A 24,944-nucleotide genomic window follows, 5' to 3' on the forward strand; every position below is an offset into this window, starting at 1 on the left:
TAAGGATTTACTTTTTTTTTTTTAAGAGTAATGGTGATGGAAGCCAGTCAAACTGCACATAAATTCATCTTTGTGTATGAAGCTGGATTCATCCTGGCAAAAACACTGCAGGGGAAGAAATGTGATTGGTCAGAGAGCCTCCGTGGATGTCCCAGGCCAGAGAGGAGCTGACATCACAATGTGTGCAGCACTGTCCAATGATGGTTTGCTGTTACACAGACCACTCATTGGCCACTACAATACATATTAATGAATTATGTAAATCAACGTTTCTTGTGTTCAGGGGGTGGAATTCTGCGATTCATGACCTCTGTATTTCTGGGGTCCTGGATACTGTCCCGCATTAAGACATACAGCCGACTGAGGCACTCATACCCACATGTCAGACTGGCTTAGGAAAGACAGGACCGATGGATGTGTGTGTGTATCTGTGTGTGTGTGGGGTCGGTATGTGGGTGTGGGTGTCTGTGTGTGTGTGGGGGGGGGTTTATGTGTGTGTGTGCATGTGTGTGTGTGTGTGTGTGTGTCTCTGTGTGTGTGTGTGTGTGTCTGCATGTGAGTGTTTGTGTGTCAGGCACTGCGGCAGAGTCTCCTTCTAGCATTCAGTGGATTCATGTCCTTAACTAGCCTCCTGAGTCACCTGACAGCAAAATGGAGGAGCCGAAGGAATTGAAGGAGCTAGATGAAGAGGAGGACAGGAGTACTACTGTGTGAAACTACTGCAGGTGACATCTCCTCCCTTATAAAAAGGTAACAATCAACCAAACCTCCTGCTGTCTGCTTTTAGTTTTCATGCATTTTCACCATACAGATAATTTTGCAGTAGTTTTTATTCATTTCAAGATGGAAACTCGGGCAACATCCCAGAGCCCCGACATTCCAAGCCAACATCTCAGAGCCCCAGCATTCCAAGGCAACATCCCAGAGCCCCGACATTCCAAGCCAACATCTCAGAGCCCCATCATTCCAAGCCAACATCTCAGAGCCCCAACTTTCCAAGCCAACATCCCAGAGCCCCGACATTCCAAGCCAACATCTCAGAGCCCCAACATTCCAAGCCAACATCTCCGAGCCCCAACTTTCCAAGCCAACATCCCAGAGCCCCGACATTCCAAGCCAACATCTCAGAGCCCCAACATTCCAAGCCAACATCTCAGAGCCCCAACATTCCAAGCCAACATCCCAGAGCCCCAACTTTCCAAGGCAACCCCCCATAGCTCTGACTTTCCAACCTAAACATCCCAGAGCCCTGACCTTTGCCTTTGGTGCTTTATCCACAGCACATTACCCAAGTGAAAGGGACAGGGTCATTCTTTCCCTCACCTCCTCTTGCTGAGAAGGGTTACCCTGCCCCACGTGGGAAATACTGAGCAACCGTTTGCATGCTTCGGTGGTGAGACGTTTGGCACAATGCTGACTGAGTAGCAGTTCTCTCATTGGTTGGCGGATGCCATTCTCATTGACGATGATAGTGAGGTCTAAGTTGTAAGTTGTGTATATAACTACAGATCTGTGAGATCGGAGGATTATCGTGAATATCCTTTGTCGCTCAGAACCCGTTTCACCATTTCAGGCAAAGAATGCATGTTGAACTTGACCTCTCCATTTACAGTTTTTCTCAATCGATTTGGTACATTTCTCCAAACTCAGGTAACTGCTTTCAAAACATTTAACACAGTGATCTGTACACTTTGTAATTGCCCTAAACAGATTCTCCTTCATTTCACACAAAATACAAATCAAAAGCATCATTTTCTCAAAACACTGTGCACAAACTTCCCTAATGTTATCACAGCAGTTCATACAGCCAACCAAATCTTTAATATATCAGGAAAAAACATTTGCAGCTTTTTCATTGGTCTTCACAAAGATCACAAGCATTTTTGTACCATTTTCAAAACACAACAAACAAAACTTTGTGAATTGTAAAATAGTCAGTCGCACACCTTATGTCCTCCATTAAACCCCAAATTGATATCTGATGAGTCAGTAATCCACTCAACACAGAAAAAAACAGTTTCCCAATTGGTCACACAGCTGTCTTAATTACAACAACTACAAAAGGGGAAGAGGAAAAACAACAAAAAAGATGAATAATGAGCAGTGGAAAAGGAAGAGGTGTCAGAGTGAGAGGTGGTGGACAGAGTAGTGGGAGAAGAAGAGGAAGAGGAGATGGAGAAAGAGCAAGAAGAGCTGAAGATGTAGGAGAAAGAGCAAGAAGACCTGAGGATGTAGGAGAAAGAGCAAGAAGACCTGAGGATGTAGGAGAAAGAGAAAGAAAAGCTGAGGATGTAGGAGAAAGAGAAAGAAGACCTGAGGATGTAGGAGAAAGAGAAAGAGAAAGAGAAAGAAGACCTGAGGATGTAGGAAGAGGAGAATAAAGAGGAGTAGATGGAGAAGAGATGAATAGATTGGAGGGCAATGGTACAGTGGAAAGAGAAAGAGCAGAAAATATAAGAAGAGATAGACCGAGAGGAAGAAGAGGGCAAGGTGTAAGAGAAGGGAGGAGAGGTAGAAGGATAGGGTACACACATCTTTAAAATGAAATCAGAGCCACACTTATTGACCAAGTCATAAATCATGGTCTCTTACTGAGAGAAGCTGGACAGAGAGTTCAGCCCAATATAAACAGATCCACAGTGGCTTCAATTATCCACACATTTCAGAGGGAAAACCGGAAAGTAACTAAATCATTCTACTTCTACAATGAGAGTCCATGTAGTCTTGTTTGACATAGGTCTAGATTTCTACAGTAAATGTTCCTGCTTGTCCAAAACATTTTCAGAATTGAAGTTAGAGAACATTCAGGTGGACGAACAAGACTTCTTTCAATTGGTGGTCCAGAACAACACACTCCGCCTCAAAGAAATTCAGCAAAGAATAACACAAGACAATCAACTGTTCCACAATATCCACCAATGCAGTTTCTCCACAATTGATTGTGTTCTAAGGAGAAACGCAATCTGAATGAAGAAAGTATACAAAGTACCCTTTGAGAGGAACTCTGTTAGAGTGAAGGAATTGCGATTCCAGTTTGTCCAAGTATGTGCAATCCCATTACTGCACTTTTACTGTCAACTAAAATATATATTTTTCCTGAATTATAAGTATGGGATGAGGATTAGCACCTCTAAATCTGAGGCCATGGTTCTCAGCAGGAAACCAATGGAGTGCTTCCTCCAGGTAGGGAATGAGGCCCAAGTAAAGGACTTCAAGTATCTCAGGGTCTTGTTCGCGAGTGAAGGGACAATGGAGCGGGAGATTGGCCGGAGAATCGGAGCAGCGGGGGCGGTATTGCATTCGCTTTACCGCACCGTTGTGACGAAAAGAGAGCTGAGCCGTAACTCAAAGCTCATGATTTACCGGTCAATTTTCGTTCCTACCCTCACCTATGGTCATGAAGGCTGGGTCATGACCGAAAGAACAAGATCGCGAGTACAATCGGCTGAAATGGGTTTTCTTAGAAGGGTGGCTGGCTTCTCCCTTAGGGATAGGGTGAGACGCTCAGCCATCCATGAGGAACTCGGAGTAGAGCCGCTGCTCCTTTGCATCGAAAGGAGCCAGTTGAGGTGGTTCGGGCATCTGGTAAGGATGCCCCCAGGATGTCTCCCTAGGGAGGTGTTCCAGGCATGTCCAGCTGGGAGGAGACCTCGGGGTAGGCCCAGAACTAGGTGGAGAGATTATATTTCGACACTGGCCTGGGAACGCCTCGGGATCCCCCAGTCAGAGCTGGCAAATGTGGCTCGGGAAAGGGACGTTTGGGGTCCCCTGCTGGAGCTGCTGCCCCCGCGACCCGATACCGGATAAGTGGATGAAGATGAGATGAGATGAATTTCAAGTATGTGTCCATAAGCTATTCCATGCTACTTTCAGTGAAAAGATTTAGGCATATCTATGAACACATGTCCAATGTCCCTGGACAACATGGAGGTAACATCACTCTCTGTGCCACAATTTCTACAACTGGTGTTGTGGCACACAATGCTGTCTTGGGACCATACAACACAGCAAGGCTCCTCAATGAAATCCTCTTTCCACAGGGTGATCAGGAGCAAATGGTGCGCAATTTTGTAGTTGTTTGGGACAATTTCCAATTCCACCATTCAGCACTAGTGCCAGAGTGGTTTGAGAATCACCCACATTTCAGGATGGTGTTCCTTTCACCATATTCGCCTTTCCTGAATCCAATTGAGGAATTCTTCTCCTCTTGGGGATGGAAAGTACATGATCGCAAATCTTACAACCAATAAGTCTTCTTCAAGCGATGGAAGAGGCCTGTGGAGATACTGAGGCACAAGCATGTCAAGGATGGATACAGCATTCAAGGCATTTTTTTCCCATGATGCATGACTTCTGAACATTTTTGCTGTGATGTTGATGAAATTCTCTGGCCAGATGTAACTGAGAGGCATGATCAATAAATGAATTGTTTCAATGAATGCAGTACATTTTTTATTTATCTATGTACTATATACTATGTTATCAAATCAACAGAGAACACACTTTTAGTTTTGATGTTAATATTGAATTTTAATAAATGCATTACCAGAATAAAATGCTGTGTTTCATTGTGCAGTGAATACTTAACTGTTTCGCCAACATAAGAGTGTGTTTAGTTTGGTGTTAACTGTTTTGAGAGCAGTTACCTGAGTTTGGAGAAATGTGCCAAATCGATTGAGAAAAGGCAAGTCCCACCTCTGGCTCATAACCCTTAACGTTGGATTGGCTCATCCAATTCACAGGAAGGACCATAGCAGTGATGGTCTGAGTGAAGTCAAAACTGATCCACGTTTATTTAAATACATTCAAGCAGTCCACAGAATACCATGCACATAACTATTTATTTTTCCATTAAACCTGTATAATGTATGTTGTTTCACTGCAAAATCCTCTTTTGTTTATTTGTTTAATGAACAAATGGTTAACTAACAGGGAGTTAAAAGATTCTCTTGTAGTCTTTCCTATTGTGCCAAATTACACTCAGCAATCAGTTCATTAGTTTCCAGTGTAAAGCTGTGGGAGTGCAGTGATTCAACCACTGTGTCCTGCTGCTTAGCTGTTCAGCTTGAAAAGGGCAACAATGTTAGTTTTGAGCATTTAGTTTTAAATGCACTTCGAAAGTTGTTAAGGAGACTTAGATCAAATGGCTCTTAATGTTTTCTCTGCTTCATCTCTGGGCCGTACCACATCACATATGGTTATAGCATGTCTTCTTTAGCAAATAAATATTATAATTCTTCTATTAAGTAAATAGAGGCAGTAGTGAAGCATATTCAAATACAATCAAAAGCATGTAAAACCTTGAATAGAGCTTATTTTGTAAAGAGACGCCTGAAACAATGTCCTATTTTTCGTAAAGGTTATTATTGGGTGTGGAAATTACAGAATAGCCAGCTGGCTACTGAAAATCTCCCTTTCTAAACATCATACAGACATTTTCTGAATCTGTGAGGCACGTTCCACATTCATGGTCTTGACAAGAACAATCCCAATCATTGGGAGGTTCTCTTTTGAACCAACTCTTAGTACTTTAAATACTCTGGCTAGCTTTTTGCCCAAACTTGGGCCTATGGATGCATTACTGGGCAGAAAAATGAAATCCTGTCAAATGCGTCCATATCATCAGCTGTCAGCCCTCCTTCTGTATCAGAGTGTGTCTGAACAAGGGATGGGGGATTTGGAGAAGTGCCACTTTTTGGTTCATACTCACTAATGTTCTGGGTAAGTCCTGGCCTTGGGTTTTAGCTCACCAATGTTCTGGAAAAGTAGCGGCCTTGGGTTTTAGTTCTTCAATGTTCTGGAGGAGTGCCAGCCTTGCGTTGTAACACCAGATTTATTACCATTTTCATTTTTCATTGTAATATGGGTCATTGTCCATCCTAGTAGAAACCTTGTGCTAATGTGTCCTGTGGCTGGTATTGTACAGGTGTTTAGAAGAGTTGTGAATTGTCCTGTGGCTGGTATTGTAGAGGTGTTTAGAATAGTTGTGAATTGTCCTGTGGCTGGTATTGTACAGGTGTTTAGAAGAGTTGTGAATTGTCCTGTGGCTGGTATTGTAGAGGTGTTTAGAAGAGTTGTGAATTGTCCTGTGGCTGGTATTGTACAGGTGTTTAGAAGAGTTGTGAATTGTCCTGTGGCTGGTATTGTAGAGGTGTTTAGAAGAGTTGTGAATTGTCCTGTGGCTGGTATTGTAGAGGTGTTTAGAATAGTTGTGAATTGTCCTGTGGCTGGTATTGTACAGGTGTTTAGAAGAGTTGTGAATTGTCCTGTGGCTGGTATTGTAGAGGTGTTTAGAAGAGTTGTGAATTGTCCTGTGGCTGGTATTGTAGAGGAGTTTAGAAGAGTTGTGAATTGTCCTGTGGCTGGTAATGTAGAGGTGTTTAGAAGAGTTGTGAATTGTCCTGTGGCTGGTATTGTAGAGGTGTTTAGAAGAGTTGTGAATTGTCCTGTGGCTGGTATTGTAGAGCTGTTTAGAAGAGTTGTGAATTGTCCTGTGGCTGGTATTGTAGAGGTGTTTAGAAGAGTTTTGAATTGTCCTGTGGCTGGTATTGTAGAGCTGTTTAGAAGAGTTGTGAATTGTCCTGTGGTCAAATACAATCATACAACTATTTGCTAAATTAAGTCCTCACACAAACATACACATGCAAACACAGACATACGTACTCGTGAAAAACACACACACACTCATAAAACACACACACCCACACACACATACTTTTTTGAAGAAGAAAACAGCTTGCAATTTGCGAAGGTGTTGTTGCTGTTTTAGTCCTGACCTTAGGAGCCACCTCTATCTTAGAGAGAGAGCGACAGACAGGGAGGGAGAGAGGGAGGGAGAGAGGGAGGGAGGTGTCTGTGTCTATGTGTGGTCTGTGACATTACAGTGGTGTGGACTGACAGGCCTGTCCCCAGAAGCTTGTTAAGATATCTCTCTGACCCTCCCCTCTGCCTCTTGCTACTCAGAAAAATTCTCTGACTGTCACCACATTCATCAGTGTATGTGGGTGTGTGTGTTTAAGTTCTACTAACTTGGTGGAGACAAAAAGGTCAAATGTTCCTTGTTTAATTATCCCAGTGGGGATGTTCCGAAATGACTCTGTGGGCAAAAAGGATATTACTCGATTAGGAGTTAGGGTTAGGGTAAATGTTAAAGTTTGGGATTATAGTTAGGTTTTATTAGTTAATTTCTAATGTTAGTTTTGAAGGTTTTAGTTTGGTATTAATCCAAGGTTTACACAGGGCCTGTTGCAGTTAAATATGGTATTGACTTGTAATGTTTGACACCAATCTTTCTGATCAGCCCTCTGCTGATATAACCATCTATGGCTGATTGCCCAAGGTTGCAGAACTCCATTAACTTGCACAGAATTCAGAACAGAACTCTGGTTTCGGTCTGACTTCAAGTATTTGTTTTTCAGCGGTTTTGTAAGTGTATTTGCCTGAAACATTTCTCTGACAACCTGTTAAATACCCAGGACCACCCGTAGAATGTGCGCTGCGATGACATAAGTCTTATATGGATGCATGTATGGTTATAACACATGCCTGTCCGAGAGGAAGCGTCGCACAAGGTTTCCCAATATAATCCTCGTCGGCTAACATCTGCATAGTGACATAATGCTGTTCTGACCCTGACCATTCTGACCCTGACTATTCTGACCCTGACTATTCTGACCCTGACCATTCTGACCCTGACTATTCTGACCCTGACTATTCTGACCCTGACTATTCTGACCCTGACTATTCTGACCCTGACTATTCTGACTCTGACTATTCTGACCCTGACTATTCTGACCCTGACTATTCTGACCCTGACCAAAACAGCAGGGCACGTTGTCACTTTGATATTGGCTGAACTGCAGATTGACCCCTTAACAGTTTTCCCCAATAGATTTGACACATTTCTCCAAACTCACGCAACTGCTCTCAAAACAGTTAACACAGCAAACTAAACACACACTTATGTTGGCGAAACAGTTAAGTATTCACTGCACAACGAAACACAGCATTTTATTCTAGTAATGCATTTATTAAAATTCAATATTAACATCAAAACTAAAAGTGTGTTATCTGTTGATTTGGTAACAAATTCAGCTGAAGACACAAAGAAATAAATGAAAATACATGTTTTTCATGAAGTTCTTTAATGTGGAGTTCAGGTGTATAACAATGAGTTGTCACCCCACAAAAAAATATTATGCAAATAAGTACATAGGTAAAAAATAATGTACTGCATTCATTGAAACAATTAATTTATTGATCATGCCTCTCAATTACATCTGACCAGAGAATTTGGCTTGGGCACCTCCTGAACGCCTTCCCGGGAAGGTGTTTCCGGGCCCGTCCCACCGGGAGGAAACCCCGGGGTGACCTAGGACACGCTGGAGGGACTATGTCTCCCGGCTGGCCTTGGAACGCCTCAGTGTCCCCCCGGAAGAGCTAGAGGAAGTGTCTGGGGAGAGGGAAGTCTGGGCATCTCTGCCCCCGCGACCCGGCCCCTGATAAGCGGAAGAAAATGGATGGATGGATAACAGCAAATATTTTCACGAGTCATGCATCGTGGGAAAAAAATGCCTTGAAAGCTGTATCCATCCTTGACATGCTTGTGCCTCAGTATCTCCACAGGCCTCTTCAATCGCTTGAAGAAGACTTATTGGTTGTAAGGGTTGCAATCATATACTTTCCATCTCCAAGAGGAGAAGAATTCCTCAATTGGATTCAGGAAAGGAGAATATGGTGAAAGGAACACCATCCTGAAATGTGGGTGATTCTCAAACCACTCTGGCACTAGTGCTGAATGGTGGAATTGGACATTGTCCCAAACAACTACAAAATTCCGCACCATTTGCTCCTGATCACCCTGTGGAAAGAGTATTTCATTGAAGAGTTTTAAAAAATGTAGGAGCCTTGCTGTGTTGTATGGTCCCAAGACAGCATTGTGTGCCACAACACCAGTTGTAAAAATTGTGGCACAGAGAGTGATGTTGCCTCCTCGTTGTCCAGGGACATTGAATGTAGCACGATGGCCAATCACATTTCTCCCTCTTCTCCTTTTTTTGTGAAGATTGAAGCCTGCTTCATAAATATACAGGTACTCATAATGAGTTGCACTGCTATACAACAAAAGAACACAAGGTACAATACAGTAAGTTAGTGTTTTACAGTAATGGCATTGATTACAGTCAATACTACTGTGAAACTGTTGCTTAAGTTTGAGTTCACACTTTGAAGAAGCAGTATACATAGATATGCATAAATATTTTCACTTACAGTAGAATGGAATAGTTTATGGACACATACTTAAAATTCAGGAAAAATATATCTTTGTGTTGACAGTAAAAGTGCAGTAATGGGGTTGCACATACTTGGACAAACTGGAATCGCAACTCACTTCACTATAACGGAGTTCCTCTCAAAGGGTACTTTGGGTACTTGCTTTATTCGGATTGCATTTCTCCTTAGAACATGATCAATTGTGGAGAGACTGCATTGGTGGATGTTGTGGAACAGTTGATTGTCCTGTTATTCTTTGCTGAATTTCTTTGAGGCAGAGGGTGTTGTTCGGGACTACCATGTCAACAATGGCATGTTCTTGTTCAATTGAAAGAAGTCTTGTTCGTCCACCTGAATGTTCTCTAACTTCAATTCTGAAAAATGTTTGGACGAGCAGGAACATTTAGTGTAGAAATCTAAACCTATATCAAACAAGACTACATGGACTCTCATTGTAGAAGTAGAATGATTTAGTTACTTACCGGTTTTCTCTCTGAAATGTGTGGATAATTGAAGCCACTGTGGATCTGTTTATATTGCGCTGAACTCTCTGTCCAGCTTCTCTCAGTAAGAGACCATGATTTATGACTTGGTCAATAAGTGTGGCTCTGATTTCATTTTAAAGATGTGTGTACCCTGTCCTTCTACCTCTCCTCCCTTCTCTTACACCTTGCCCTCTTCTTCCTCTCGGTCTATCTCTTCTTATATTTTCTGCTCTTTCTCTTTCCACTGTACCATTGCCCTCCAATCTATCCATCTCTTCTCCCTCTACTCCTCTATTTTCTCCTCTTCCTACATCCTCAGCTCTTCTTTCTCTTTCTCCTACATCTTCAGCTCTTCTTTCTCCTACATCCTCAACTCTTCTTGCTCCAGCTCCTCTTCCTCTTCCCATGTTTTGAGAAAATGATGCATGTGATTTGTAACCTGAAGGAAATGAAGGAAAATGTACAATCTGTTTAGAACAATTACAAAGTGTTCAGATCACCGTATTAACTGTTCTGAGTGCAGTTTACTGAGTTTGGAGAAATGTGTCAAATCGATTGAGGAAAACTGTAAATGAAATAATATATAGATGCACCTCCACTCCTCAAAGGATGAAAGATCCTGGCACACATACAGAATGGACATACAGTGGGTAGAACAGGTATTTGATACACTGCCGATTTTGCAGGTTTTCCCACTTACAAAGCATGTAGAAGTCTGTAATTTTTATTATTAACAAAAATTCAGAAAATCACATTCAATGATTTTTAAGTAATTAATTTGCATTTTATTGCATGACATAAGTTCTTGATACATCAGAAAAGCAGGACTTAATATTTGGTACAGAAACCTTTGTTTGCAATTATAGAGATCATATGTTTCCTGTAGTTCTTGACCAGGTTTTCACACACTGCAGCAGAGATTTTGGCCCACTCCTCCATACAGACCTTCTCCAGATCTTTCAGGTTTCGGGGCTGTCGCTGGACAATATGGACTGTCTGCTCCTTCCAAAGATTTTCTATTGGGTTCAGGTCTGGAGACTGGCTAGGCCACTCCAGGACCTTGAGATGCTTCTTACGGAGCCACTGCTTAGTTGCCCTGGCTGTGTGTTTCAGGTCGTTGTCATGCTGGAAGACCCAGCCATGACCCATCTTCAATGCTCTTACTGAGGGAAGGAGGTTGTTAGCCAAGATCTCGCGATACATGGCCCCATCCAACCTCCCCTCAATACGGTGCAGTCGTCCTGTCCCCTTTGCAGAAAAGCATCCCCAAAGAATGATGTTTCCACCTCCATGCTTCACGGTTGGGATGGTGTTCTTGGGGTTGTACTCATCCTTTTTCTTCCTCCAAACACGGCGAGTGGAGTTTAGACCAAAAAGCTCTATTTTTGTCTCATCAGACCACATGACCTTCTCCCATTCCTCCTCTGGATCCTTCAGATGGTCATTGGCAAACTTCAGACGGGCCTGGACATGCGCTGCCTTGAGCATGGGGACCTTGCATGCGCTGCAGGATTTTACTCCATGACGGCGTAGTGTGTTAATAATGGTTTTGTTTGAGACTGTGGTCCCAGCTCTCTTCAGGTCATTGACCAGGTCCTGCCGTGTAGTTCTGGGCTGATCTCTCACCTTCCTCATGATGATTGATACCCCACAAGGTGAGATCTTGCATGGAGCCCCAGACCGAGGGAGATTGAGCGTCATCTTGAACTTCTTCCATTTTCTAATACTTACGCCAACAGTTGTTGCATTCTCACCAAGCTGCTTGCCTATTGTCCTGTAGCCCATCCCAGCCTTGTGCAGGTCTACAATTTTATCCCTGATGTCCTTACACAGCTCTCTGGTCTTCGCCATTGTGTAGAGGTAGGAGTCTGTTTGATTGAGTGTGTGTACAGGTGTATTTTATACAGGTAACAAGTTCAAACAGGTGCAGTTAATACAGGTAATGAGTGGAGAACAGGAGGGTTTCTTAAAGAAAAACGAACAGGTCTGTGAGAGCCGGAATTCTTACTGATTGGTAGGTGATCAAATACTTGTCATGCAATAAAATACAATGAGATATTTTGGATTTTTGTTTTAGATTCTGTCTCTCACAGCTGAAGTGTACCTATGATAAAAAAAATTACAGACCTCTACATGCTTTGTAAGTGGGAAAACCTGCCAAATCGGCATTGTATCAAATACTTGTTCTCCCCACTGTACATGAAGACACTTTGTGTGTGTGTGTGTGTGTGTGTGTGTGTGTGTGCGTGTGTGTACAGTAGGGCACCTACTGTAGTTCTGCCGTCGGCCCTGTCATACAGCTGCTAGTGAGCACGATCTAAAGGAAGCTTTGAAGAAAGACTAATGGCTCTACAGTCTCTGTATACACCTGTCTTCCAATGTTCCATTAGGGCCAAGTCCACAACATATCTGCCCACGCAGTTAATCCACTCCACATGTTTGTCTTACAAAAGGAATAATCTCCGTCCACAGGATGTGCCTCGTGTGAAATATGTTTGTCAAGACTATGCAATAACATGCAGATAATTTAAGCATTCATGATTCAAACCACCCAGTTCAGAAGACATCGAATACCATTGGCATGACATCACAACTTTTTATTGCTCTTATTGGGTTGATAACAGGTTTAAAATATCTTGGAGATTTGTGGTATATTGCCAATATACCACAGCCAAGTAGTGGATCTAGGCACCCCGTGATATTAAGTGTTTCATATAATACAGAGTAAAACATTGCTATAATAATTATAATGATGAAGCTGTTGAGCACCTTGCACTAAATGTTGTGCAAAAATCTTAGCACCATCCACTGAGGCAGATATGGGCCAACTGCTATAATGATAGACATTCCAAATGCAAAAGCCGAACCTTCACAACTGACCAAATAAAGACAAACAAGCACACAGTTGGTGTGGAATAGACAACAAAAGTATAGCTATCCATTTACTATGGACACACCACCTTTAACTGAAAACCTGGATGGCAAATTACCGGGGTTGGTTTCAATATTGGCTGATGTATTTGCGATTTGTTCTTGTTCAAGCTTAGGGGAGAGCATCTGCCCCAAGACCTGGAAGAAAGTCGACCTCATCCTGCTACCCCAGAATAACACATCGCCCTTTTAAACCCCCTCAGGTTGACCATCTCACAGAGAAACAGCATGACGTCACATCCTTTTACCCAGAGATCTGTGGTTGTGGCACTTAGTCTATTCCCTGTGTCTCTCCCTATTACAGTAGCTTGTTTGCATTCTTTCATCGCAGTAAAAAGTTCACAAAATTGTCTGCTGTTCTCTAGGAAAAGAGGAAATCCTTGGGAACACGCTGGTCAACATGGTTTCAGGCTTTGACTTCACATCCAGGGAAAAGTTGGAAGAAACGTCTTTGTTTTGCTGTCAGTTGCTGTAAAAATGACACACTTCTGGTTGTTTACGAATGAGTGGTATTAAAATAGCCACAAAGTTTCAGTTGTCTATATTGTAATCATTAATTAAACAAAATGTGCTTTAATTGTAATGGTTAAGGTAATGCCTGGGGTTAGCAGTGTGTAAGGATAGGGTTGAGATGAAATTGTAGAATGTTGTAGCCATAACAATGTCTCGGGCCATAGAACCCAGGTGGATGGAGCATCACTAGGTGATTGAGGTGATGGTGTCTGAGGTTGGGCTTTGGGTGAATAGATGTTGGAGCATCGTTAGATGAATGAGGTGATAGTGTCTGAGGTTGGGCTTTGGGTGAATAGATGTTGGAGCATCACTAGGTGAATCAGGTGATGGTGTCTGAGGTTGGGCTTTGGGTGAATAGATATTGAAGCATCATTAGGTGAATCAGGTGATGGTGTCTGAGGTTGGGCTTTGGGTAAAGAGATGTTGCTAGAGAAGCTTCACATATCCAACACTTGATTAGTTTTCAGTGCCACTGAAATAGTCTGATAATACCAGAAAGAGAAAGAGAGAGAAATAGAGGGATAAAGATTGAGATAGAGGGACAGTCATAGGGGTCTTATCTTCTGATCCATGAGCAAAGCTAATATTAGAGATACACACACAATCCCAAGCACACACACACAGGACCTTCACATGATGTCAGGAAGGTCAGAGTTCAGATGACTGAATAATATCTTCATTACTTAGAAATGGAAATGGAAAACTAGGATTCATCCCTACTAGCACACATTTCCCTACAGTATATACTTCTGCCAGATTCCATACAGTACATAATTCCACCAGATTCCCTACAGTACATAATTCCACCAGATTCCCTACAGTATATACTTCTGCCAGATTCCCTACAGTACATACTTCCACCAGATTCCCTACAGTACATAATTCCACCAGATTCCCTACAGTATATACTTCTGCCAGATTCCTTCAGTACATACGTCCACCAGATTCCCTATAGTACATACTTACGCCAGATTCCCTATAGTACAAAATTCCACCAGATTCCCTACAGTACATTCTTCCACCAGATTCCCTACAGTACATACTTCCACCAGAGTCCTTATAGTAAATACTTCCATCAGATTTTGTTCAAAAGTAGCGCAAAAAATGAAAAAGGGGGTGCATTTGGATAATTTACTGGAGAACACTGTAAGTAGCATTTTGTATATGCTATGGAATGTTTGATGTATACATATACACTCACCTAAAGGATTATTAGGAACACCTGTTCAATTTCTCATTAATGCAATTATATAATAAACCAATCACTTGGCAGTTGCTTCAATGCATTTAGGGTGTGGTCCTGGTCAAGACAATCTCCTGAACTCCAAACTGAATGTCAGAATGGGAAAGAAAGGTGATTTAAGCAATTTTGAGCGTGGCATGGTTGTTGGTGCCAGACGGGCCGGTCTGAGTATTTCACAATCTGCTCAGTTACTGGGATTTTCACACACAACCATTTCTAGGGTTTACAAAGAATGGTGTGAAAAGGGAAAAACATCCAGTATGGGGCAGTCCTGTGGGCAAAAATGCCTTGTTGATGCTAGAGGTCAGAGGAGAATGGGCCGACTGATTCAAGCTGATAGAAGAGCAACTTTGACTGAAATAACCACTTGTTACAACCGAGGTATGCAGCAAAGCATTTGTGAAGTCACAACACGCACAACCTAGAGGCGGATGGGCTACAACAGCAGAAGACCCCACCAGGTACCACTCATCTCTACTACAAATAGGAAAAAGAGGCTACAATTTGCACAAGCTCACCAAAATTGGACAGTTGAAGACTGGAAGAATGTTGCCTGGTCTGATGAGTCTTGATTTCTGTTGTGACATTCAGATGGTAGAGTCAGAATTTGGCGTAAACAGAATGAGAACATGGATCCATCATGCCTTGTTACCACTGTGCAGGCTGGTGGTGGTGGTGTAATGGTGTGGGGGATGTTTTCTTGGCACACTTTGGGCCCCTTAGTGCCAATTGGGCATCGTTTAAATGCCATGGCCTACCTGAGCATTGTTTCTGACCATGTCCATCCCTTTATGACCACCATGTACCCATCCTCTGATGGCTACTTCCAGCAGGATAATGCACCATGTCACAAAGCTCGAATCATTTCAAATTGGTTTCTTGAACATGACAATGAGTTCACTGTACTGAAATGGCCCCCACAGTCACCAGATCTCAACCCAATAGAGCATCTTTGGGATGTGGTGGAACGGGAGCTTCGTGCCCTGGATATGCATCCCACAATTCTCCATCAACTGCAAGATGCTATCCTATCAATATGGGCCAACATTTCTAAAGAATGCTTTCAGCACCTTGTTGAATCAATGCCACGTAGAAATAAGGCAGTTCTGAAGGCGAAAGGGGGTCAAACACAGTATTAGTATGGTGTTCCTAATAGTCCTTTAGGTGAGTGTATATATATATATATATATATATATATATATATATTGTTTTAGTCAGTAAATAACATAAAAGCAATCACAAATTATAATTTCTTTCAAATGCCATGTCTGTCTGTCAAAGGGAACAGCTGCCCCAGCCTGCCGCTGGCCCCAAGCAGAGCTTCCCATTTCCTCCCAGACTTTCTCTCCCAAAAGGTCTCTCAACTATTTTCATTGTATTCTCTTTTCATTATAGACAAGATTGCCTTCCCTCTCTCCCCCCTTCCCTTCCAGTTACTATAGTAACCACACCGGGAGAATGTATTCATGATAAACAGAGGGCTTAAAGAAACCCTGATATGTGTGACTGTGTTTGTGTGTGTGTCTAACAGAGAACCCACGGCAAGAACAACCATCTTAACCATGTTAGAGATGGACCGAACAGGATAAAACAGGGTCAGACATAAACAGAGAGAGAGACAGAAAGACACAGACAGAGAAAGACAGAGAGAGACAAAGAATGAGACAGAGAGAGACAGAAAGAGAGAGACAGAAAGAAAACTGGGAAACCGAATGAGACAGAGAGAGACACACAGAGACAGGCGATGCAGAGTGAGAGACAGGGAGAGAGACACACAGAGACAGGCGATGCAGAGTGAGAGACAGGGAGAGAGACAAGGGGGAAGAAAGGACAACATCTGGATTTACGAAGTGCACTAAAAGATGGAAAAAGTTTACAGCATGTCTCAGCTCCCTATAAGTAGGGGAGGTGTTGGAGGCTGTCCCCATAAGTAGGGGAGGTGCTGGAGGCTGTCCCCATAAGTAGGAGAGGTGTTGGAGGCTTTCCCCATAAGTAGGGGAGGTGCTGGAGGCTGTCCCCATAAGTAGGGGAGGTGTTGGAGTCTGTCCCCATAAGTAGGGGAGGTGTTGGAGTCTGTCCCCATAAGTAGGGGAGGTGCTGGAGGCTGTCCCCATAAGTAGGGGAGGTGCTGGAGGCTGTCCCCATAAGTAGGGGAGGTGCTGGAGGCTGTCCCCATAAGTAGGGGAGGTGTTGGAGGCTGTACCCATAAGTAGGGGAGGTGCTGGAGGCTGTCCCCATAAGTAGGGGAGGTGTTGGAGGCTGTCCCCATAAGTAGGGGAGGTGTTGGAGGCTGTCCCCATAAATATGGGAGGTGTTGGAGGCTGTCCCCATAAATATGGGAGGTGCTGGAGGCTGTCCCCATAAGTAGGGGAGATGCTGGAGGCTGTCCCCATAAGTAGGGGAGGTGCTGGAGGCTGTCCCCATAAGTAGGGGAGGTGTTGGAGGCTGTCCCCATAAGTAGGGGAGGTGCTGGAGGCTGTTCCCATAAGTAGGGGAGGTGTTGGAGGGTGTCCCCATAAGTAGGGGAGGTGCTGGAGGCTGTTCCCATAAGTAGGGGAGGTGATGGAGGCTGTCCCCATAAGTAGGGGAGGTGCTGGAACTAAAACTATTGTATTTACCTTGTACAATATGAGGTCCAGAGCCCCATCTGGTATCGCTGGTTTAAATCAGTCCCTAGTGAGACGGGAACAATTAATTAAGCAGTGGATTGGAGATCTGTTTATACTATTATTTTACCAGGTAAGTATGCTAAGAACAGATTATTATTTAACCCACATCCTTAACAGCTAAGCTAGGCTACACTGCCATCCCTGTCTAACACAGTAATGTTTCATCTGTTTACAAAATGCACGACGGTCCGTTTAGTTACCCAAAGTGAGAAGAGACATGAGCTAGAGGAAACTATTAGAGGCCTACACCCGATGTGAGAGCCTCTTAGAGCTGAAGTGTTGTGTTCATCCATCTGTGACGTTTATCTACCTTCCACTTTAGAGTGGAGCAGGGGGAGAGGAGGGTTTCCATAGCAACCTACAGTCAGCCTCCCAACAATGCCCTGCGTGCTAGCGACTGTTGCCGTGATGTGGAGTGATTCTTATTCCATGGCTTTATATGGTTCCACAGCTTCAAAGTTCCATGCCGGCATTCGATCAGTGTTTCACTGAAAATATAATACTCTGAACAGTGTCACATGGAAAGAGAATAGAGACAAATCCTTTGATGTAGTGACTGTGGTCTTTATCAGCAGTGAACAGCGGGTAGAGGAAGAGACGCTTTCTTCTCTGGGTGCAGTGGAATGGGTCTGTCTAGATTATACTGACCCCTGCTGGTCAGCCCAATATTACTCAGTCAGTGCAATATTGTAAATATCTATTTGTATTATTTTCACCTTCAATTAAGTGATCATTGTTGACACACTAAAATGCGGCTGATCCATCCTGATTTCTCTCAATTGTACTCTCTGCTGTTGCCTCATGACGACATCCCTGAGCAATTTCCCTTTTGCCCCGCAGCTCAGTTCAGAAGTAGATGTATGTTTGATGTATCTAGTGGTTTAGTAGATAATCTACAGTATAATTATTCATATGACCATGCTTAAAGAGGAATTCAATGTCTGATTGGTTATTGTTAATCAAATACTAATCTTAATCTGACTTCTTGTCTTTCTAGTTAAATAATAATGTTTAAAGTTAAGGCTTTCTCAGAAAATCGTTCTATGAAATAGTCAGAATACCAGTCTATTTAAGCTCACATATCGCTACCTGGACATGTAAGGTGAGGTTGTCACCAACAGATCTGTAACTGATCTGTGCTTAGTTGAATAAAACAGCTTGCGGGGTAATACTCAATTGTGATGATTCCCTCAGGAGAACTGAGCATGCAAGTCAGAGCAGATCATTCAACCTACCGGTGCTGTTCTACCCACACCTATAAATGCTGTACAAAAGCATTGGAGTGACATGGAGGAGTGGGTTCACGGCGGGCCATAATTGAACCCGGCGTGACCGGAGGTTGCCATGCAGTGAAGGGTGTCGATATTGAACTATCGTCTATTCACGGGGCAAAGGAAGGAACATTTGTATTTCAGGATCATCTGAGGGCTGGATCCGAAAGGCTGCGTCCCACGGTACAGTATGGATCATGACCAATATGGTTCCTTTTCATTTCAACCCATTTCTGTTCCCGTCTTCCTTCCCAACAGTCAGCAGAGTCTGTGTTCATCTGCCAGTGTGACTAATAACATCGTCCTCTAACCTCGGACTAAAAATACACTGTCTTCCAGATTCTGTCTCCACTCATTCCCTTCTTTCTCCTTCGTCTCCTTCTTTCTCCTTCGTCTCCTCCTTTCTCCTTCGTCTCCACACAGCCCCAGGGCCTTTACACTCACAACTCTGAGCCCCCTCCTCCCAGTTAACCGGCAACATATAGCCCCCCATCGCCTTTCTTCTCCTCGAAACTCCCTCTTCTCTCACTCCGCTCCTCTTCTCCTCCCCTCCCTCCCTCTCCTCCTCTCATCACCCCCCCCCCACACTCTGCACACAGTGGGAAGTAAAAGACAGCTTGCTGAGGATATAAGGAAGGCAGAGAGGGAGGGGGCCAAGGAGGGAGGGATGGAAGGAGAGAGACAAGGGAGAAAAGGAAGGAGAGAGGAAGGGAATCTGGGAGTATGGGAGAGGGTTTTGTGCTGTGTCAGTATCCCAGAAAATAAGAAACAGAACCAAACAGAGGAGATGACGGGACAGTACAGCACGTCCAGTCAATAAGCCAGTTCTGTGTGGACCGCAGCAGGAAATCTCATGTGAAGCAAAGTCTTGTAGTGCCAGGATGTAACAACCACGTGGTGGGTTAAACAAGGGAAATAGTTGGAAAACTTTATCCCGCATATCTCATTTTCCTTGTCTGCCACGACGATCTGCAACATTGTACCACTGAACGCTGATGTTGTGAGAAGGTGCTGTGTAGAGGATATTAGTGTCAGAATTCAGGTCAGAACTGCCACTTCACATCAGTTGGTCCTGTGGGCTTTATTACACTCAACACAAATTGAAAAGTCATCGGCAGTCATTGGTTTTGACATACACACCATATTCCTTACAAAAAGTAGCAGTTCGATATTTTACGATAATATTTTGCAATGCTTAAATAATTAAACTGAAATGGTAAAAAAGTGAATGGAAACCATTAACACAATGTCTTTCCAATCTGTAGTAGTGTTCCTTCGCCCTTGTCTTGTGTATAGCAGTTCATAGCAGTGTTCCTTCATCCTTGTCTTGTGTATAGTAGTTCATAGCAGTGTTCCTTCACCCTTGTCTTGTGTATAGCAGTTCATAGCAGTGTTCCTTCACCCTTGTCTTGTGTATAGCAGTTCATAGCAGTGTTCCTTTGCCCTTGTCTTGTGTATAGCAGTTCACAGCAGTGTTCCTTCGCCCTTGTCTTGTGTATAGCAGTTCATAGCAGTGTTCCTTCGCCCTTGTCTTGTGTATAGCAGTTCATAGCAGTGTTCCTTTGCCCTTGTCTTGTGTATAGCAGTTCATAGCAGTGTTCCTTCGCCCTTGTCTTGTGTATAGCAGTTCATAGCAGTGTTCCTTCGCCCTTGTCTTGTGTATAGCAGTTCATAGCAGTGTTGTTTCGCCCTTGTCTTGTGTATAGCAGTTCATAGCAGTGTTCCTTCGCCCTTGTCTTGGGTATAGCAGTTCATAGCAGTGTTCCTTCGCCCTTGTCTTGGGTATAGCAGTTCATAGCAGTGTTCCTTCGCCCTTGTCTTGGGTATAGCAGTTCATTGCAGTGTTCCTTCGCCCTTGTCTTGGGTATAGCAGTTCATAGCAGTGTTCCTTCGCCCTTGTCTTGGGTATAGCAGTTCATAGCAGTGTTCCTTCGCCCTTGTCTTGGGTTTAGCAGTTCATAGCAGTTTTCCTTCGCCCTTGACTTGTTTATAGCAGTTCATAGCAGTGTTCCTTTGCCCTTGTCTTGGGTATGGCAGTTTATAGCAGTGTTCCTTCGCCCTTGTCTTGGGTATAGCAGTTCATAGCAGTGTTCCTTCGCCCTTGTCTTGGGTATAGCAGTTCATTGCAGTGTTCCTTCGCCCTTGTCTTGGGTATAGCAGTTCATAGCAGTGTTCCTTCGCCCTTGTCTTGGGTTTAGCAGTTCATAGCAGTTTTCCTTCGCCCTTGACTTGTTTATAGCAGTTCATAGCAGTGTTCCTTTGCCCTTGTCTTGGGTATGGCAGTTTATAGCAGTGTTCCTTCGCCCTTGTCTTGGGTATAGCAGTTCATAGCAGTGTTCCTTCGCCCTTGTCTTGGGTATAGCAGTTCATTGCAGTGTTCCTTCGCCCTTGTCTTGGGTATAGCAGTTCATAGCAGTGTTCCTTCGCCCTTGTCTTGGGTATAGCAGTTCATAGCAGTGTTCCTTCGCCCTTGTCTTGGGTTTAGCAGTTCATAGCAGTTTTCCTTCGCCCTTGACTTGTGTATAGCAGTTCATAGCAGTGTTCCTTTGCCCTTGTCTTGGGTATGGCAGTTCATAGCAGTGTTCCTTCGCCCTTGTCTTGGGTATAGCAGTTCATAGCAGTGTTCCTTCGCCCTTGTCTTGGGTATAGCAGTTCAGTGCGACAGTGAAACCCAGAATTATCCTGGTTCATCCTTCCGCCGTCTCCTTTGTCAACAGATCTGGCATTAAATCTAATTCGTCACACCTCTTTAGGCAAGAGCTAAGATTTGGGATGACGTGAGTTCGTTCGCTCTCACACCGATATTAGTTATACCTCAGAGCGTCGCCCTAAGACGTGGACAGTCTATAAATCCTCATCCGTGGCTCGACTCCCCCAAATAACCCCAGGATACGAAATGCCAGCTCAGCTGAGTCCAAAACGGCACCCTATTCCTCTGACAACACTGCGCACTACCTAGGACCAATGCTAGCCATTACATCCTATGCGAGCCCAGATCAAATGTAGCGCACCAGATAGAAAATAGGGTGTTATTTTGGAATCCAAGGGGCAGGTCAGTGGTGTTGACAATGCAGATGTTACTGTTGACGATGCCATGACAACGGAGTAGCTGTATAACGATTGTTCAACTATTGGGCCAAGAAGAAGAGGGGTAAAAAACATCAGATTGAAATCAACACATGAAAACACATTCTTTGTGATATTTATTTTTAAAAATGAGTAAGCAGGCAGTTTGTGTGTCCTGTGATTTGAATACCAAAAATCTGTGTAAAACAGTAACATCATACATTGATTACAACTCTACAACATTTCAACAACATATCAAAAAGACTCAAAAGAAACTAGGACATATTGTATATTTGTGCGTCCAGAATTACACCCCTTTCCCTACATAACGTAGTGTGCTACCTTCCCAGCGAGTGCCTGGTAAACGCAGCAGGGTGTGACCTGGAATGTGACCTCTGTCCACCTTCAGCAGCTACCAGGAAACGTCTCTATGGTTATCAGGTGTACAAATACACACCAGCCTCCAGTGTTAACATAACAAGCTTAAAAAGAATGACACGTTTAGGACGCAGAACATTTTGGAAGGATGTGTCCAGAAACAGAGAGGGGCGGGTCACGACCTACAGCAGGGGCCCAGTTCACACTGGGGTTCAGAGATGCCAACCTCAGGCAAATACGTCCAAGTTAGAGCTTCTTGCACATTCATCCAGGGGAGTTAGATGCCCTTGGGAGTGTTGTTTTTTATTTACCTGGATTTCGCCTATAGGTTATTAAATTGATAGAAATAAAATGATTGGTCATGAATAGCAACTTGGATTTTATTAATTATAATGCTATGCATTTAATTTGATCTGATACACAAAATTGAAGCTGATAACTTTAAACATAACAAAAACCCTCTGGCATATATATATATATATGATGGGACGTCCAACTGCAGAGTTACATCAGTCAGAGTTTGTTTTTCTTCAATTCAAACCACTAGTGGATATCAGGTACAGAAATGGTCCCATGTATCTGTGATGACACAACTTCCTGGGTCAGATAATGAGCTGCATTTCAGTGGTTTCTACGGTTTGGGCAACAATTTTGCATGTCGAAGCATGTCTCTAATTTCAGCCATTTACTGGCTGTTAAAGCGCCCAGTTTCCTCTCTCTTCATTAACATACAGAGCCAAAATTCTATCGCGTGTCTGACCAGTTCACTTTTTGTTTCACCAAGATTACTCCAATGCTAATCTAATAAACAGAAATCAGCTGAACCAATCACAATCCTGACGATTTGTAGAATAAGGTGATGCTCAGCCAATTACAATCCTCATGATCACTAAAATAAAGTGTTACTCTGCCAATCACATGCCTGATGATTAGTAAAATACAGTGTTACTCAGCCAATCATGGTCCTGATAAACAGCTGATTAGACTCAAGATGTGTGTTACTGCAGGGCTGGAGCAAAAGCCTGCACTGCATGCTTGGTAATAGCTCTCCTGAAGACCGGTTGGTCATTAAAGAGGACAAACCAATGACTGAAGGGCATAGACATCATTGGACAAGGCATAAAGGGTCGGGGTGACGGGGATGAGACCAGCTCATTTTGCCCCTTAATTAAGGCCACAACCACCCATCATCACATCACTGGGCAAGAACCCTCTTGGATAACACCTAAACACCTGAACCCTGGTGAAGTGATTCCTTAACCCCGGTGAATGACACCTGAACCCCGGGGAAGTGATGCCTTAACCCCGGTGAATGACACCTGAACCCTGGGGAAGTGATGTTTTAACTCCGGTGAATGACACCTGAACCCCGGTGAATGACACCTGAACCCCGGGGAAGTGTCACATTAACCCCAGGGAAGTGTCACATTAACCCCAGGGAAGTGTCACATTAACCCCAGGGAAGTGTCACATTAACCCCGGTAAAGTGTTACATTAACCCAGGTGAAGTGTCACATTAACCCCGATGAAGTGTCACATTAACCCCAGGGAAGTGTCACATTAACCCCGGTGAAGTGTGACATTAACCCCGGTGAAGTGCCAGCGTCAGATGGATAATTTGAAGATTCAAAGCAACACCTTTTAATCTTTTTTAAGATACTGAGTAGTGTCCCACCAAACCCTCGCTCCCCCACTCTGCAGTTACATGGTACTACCCCGTAAATTCCCAAGTGTTTTGATATACAATGATCAGTGAATTACTGAAGCAACACCCAACGGGTCCGGGAGAGTTGAAGATTGTGTCAGGTCATTCTGCTTCCTTTCACAATGCCCTCCCGACCAGGAAGTTAGGGTCATCAGTCCATGAAGCAACACTTTACCTCCACCTAAGACCACAGTTAGCCTGCAGGCCCCTGACCGCCCTGAGGGTTGCGCTGGAGCACAAAGGGTCATAGAAATATTGATCACTCCATGGGACCTTGGACACACGCCTGCATGTGGAACGGAGGCTCTAACCGAGATGGCAGTGTTCACCTCTGCCCTGTAAGTCAGTGCCTGAGGCAGTGGAGTCAAAACTTCTCATATCACTAGTGGCAACAAAGATGCAGAGAAAAGGCTCCCGAATTCTGTTTATCAACTAGTTGGCGGAGAAGAGGAAGGAGGAGGTGGAGGAGGATACGGGGTAGGAGAAGAAAGAGAAGGTGAAGGAGGAGAAGAAGGAGAAGGTGAAGGAGGAGAAGAAGGAGAGGGGGAAGGAGGAGAAGGATAAGGAGGAGAAGAAGGAGAAGAATGAGGAGTTTGGGAAGTAGGAGCAGGAGGAGGAGAATGAGTAGCAGGGGAAGAAGTAGGAGAAGGGGAAGAGGAGGAGAAGAAGGAGAAAGGGAAGGAGGAGAAGAAATAGAAGGTGAAGGAGGAGAAGAAGGAGAGGGGGGAGGAAGAGAAGAAGAGGGGGAAGGAGGAGGGGAAGAAGGCGAAGAAAAAGAAGGTATAGGAGGAGAAGACAGAGGTGAAGGAGGAGAAGACAGAGGTGAAGGAGGAAAAGGAGAGGGGGAAGGAGGGGGAGCCGAACAGAGAGGAGAGGAAGGAAGAATGATGAGCCGCTCATGGCCTGTCACATTGGATTAAACTCAGTGTAATTGGTGTGAAATGACTGAGCCCCATAGAGCCCTGTCAAATAGAGGTCCTGATTCACCAGGGACAAGACGTCATGGCTCACACTGACACAGCCTGCAAGCCTGACCAAGGAACAGCGGAAGGAGCAGCTGCAGAAACAGAAAGAAGCAGAGGTTGAGGAGGAAGAGAAAGAGCAGGAGGAAGGACGGAATTAGGAGGTAATTATGGGGAGTCAGAAGGAAATCAAGAGAGAATGATGGGGAATCAGAAGGAAATCAGGAGAGAATCATGGGGAATCAGAAGGAAATCAGGAGAGAATCATGAGGAATCAGAAGGAAATCAGGAGAGAATCATGGGGAATCAGAATCTAATCAAAAGAGAATCATGGGGAATCAGAAGGGAATCAGGAGAGAATCATGGGGAATCAGAGAAAATCAGAAGGGAATCATGGGAAATCAGAGATAATCAGAAGGGAATCCTGAGAAATCAGAGAAAATCACAA

The sequence above is a fragment of the Esox lucius genome, chromosome 2 (assembly GCF_011004845.1).
Source record: "Esox lucius isolate fEsoLuc1 chromosome 2, fEsoLuc1.pri, whole genome shotgun sequence".
NCBI classification, from domain to species: domain Eukaryota; kingdom Metazoa; phylum Chordata; class Actinopteri; order Esociformes; family Esocidae; genus Esox; species Esox lucius.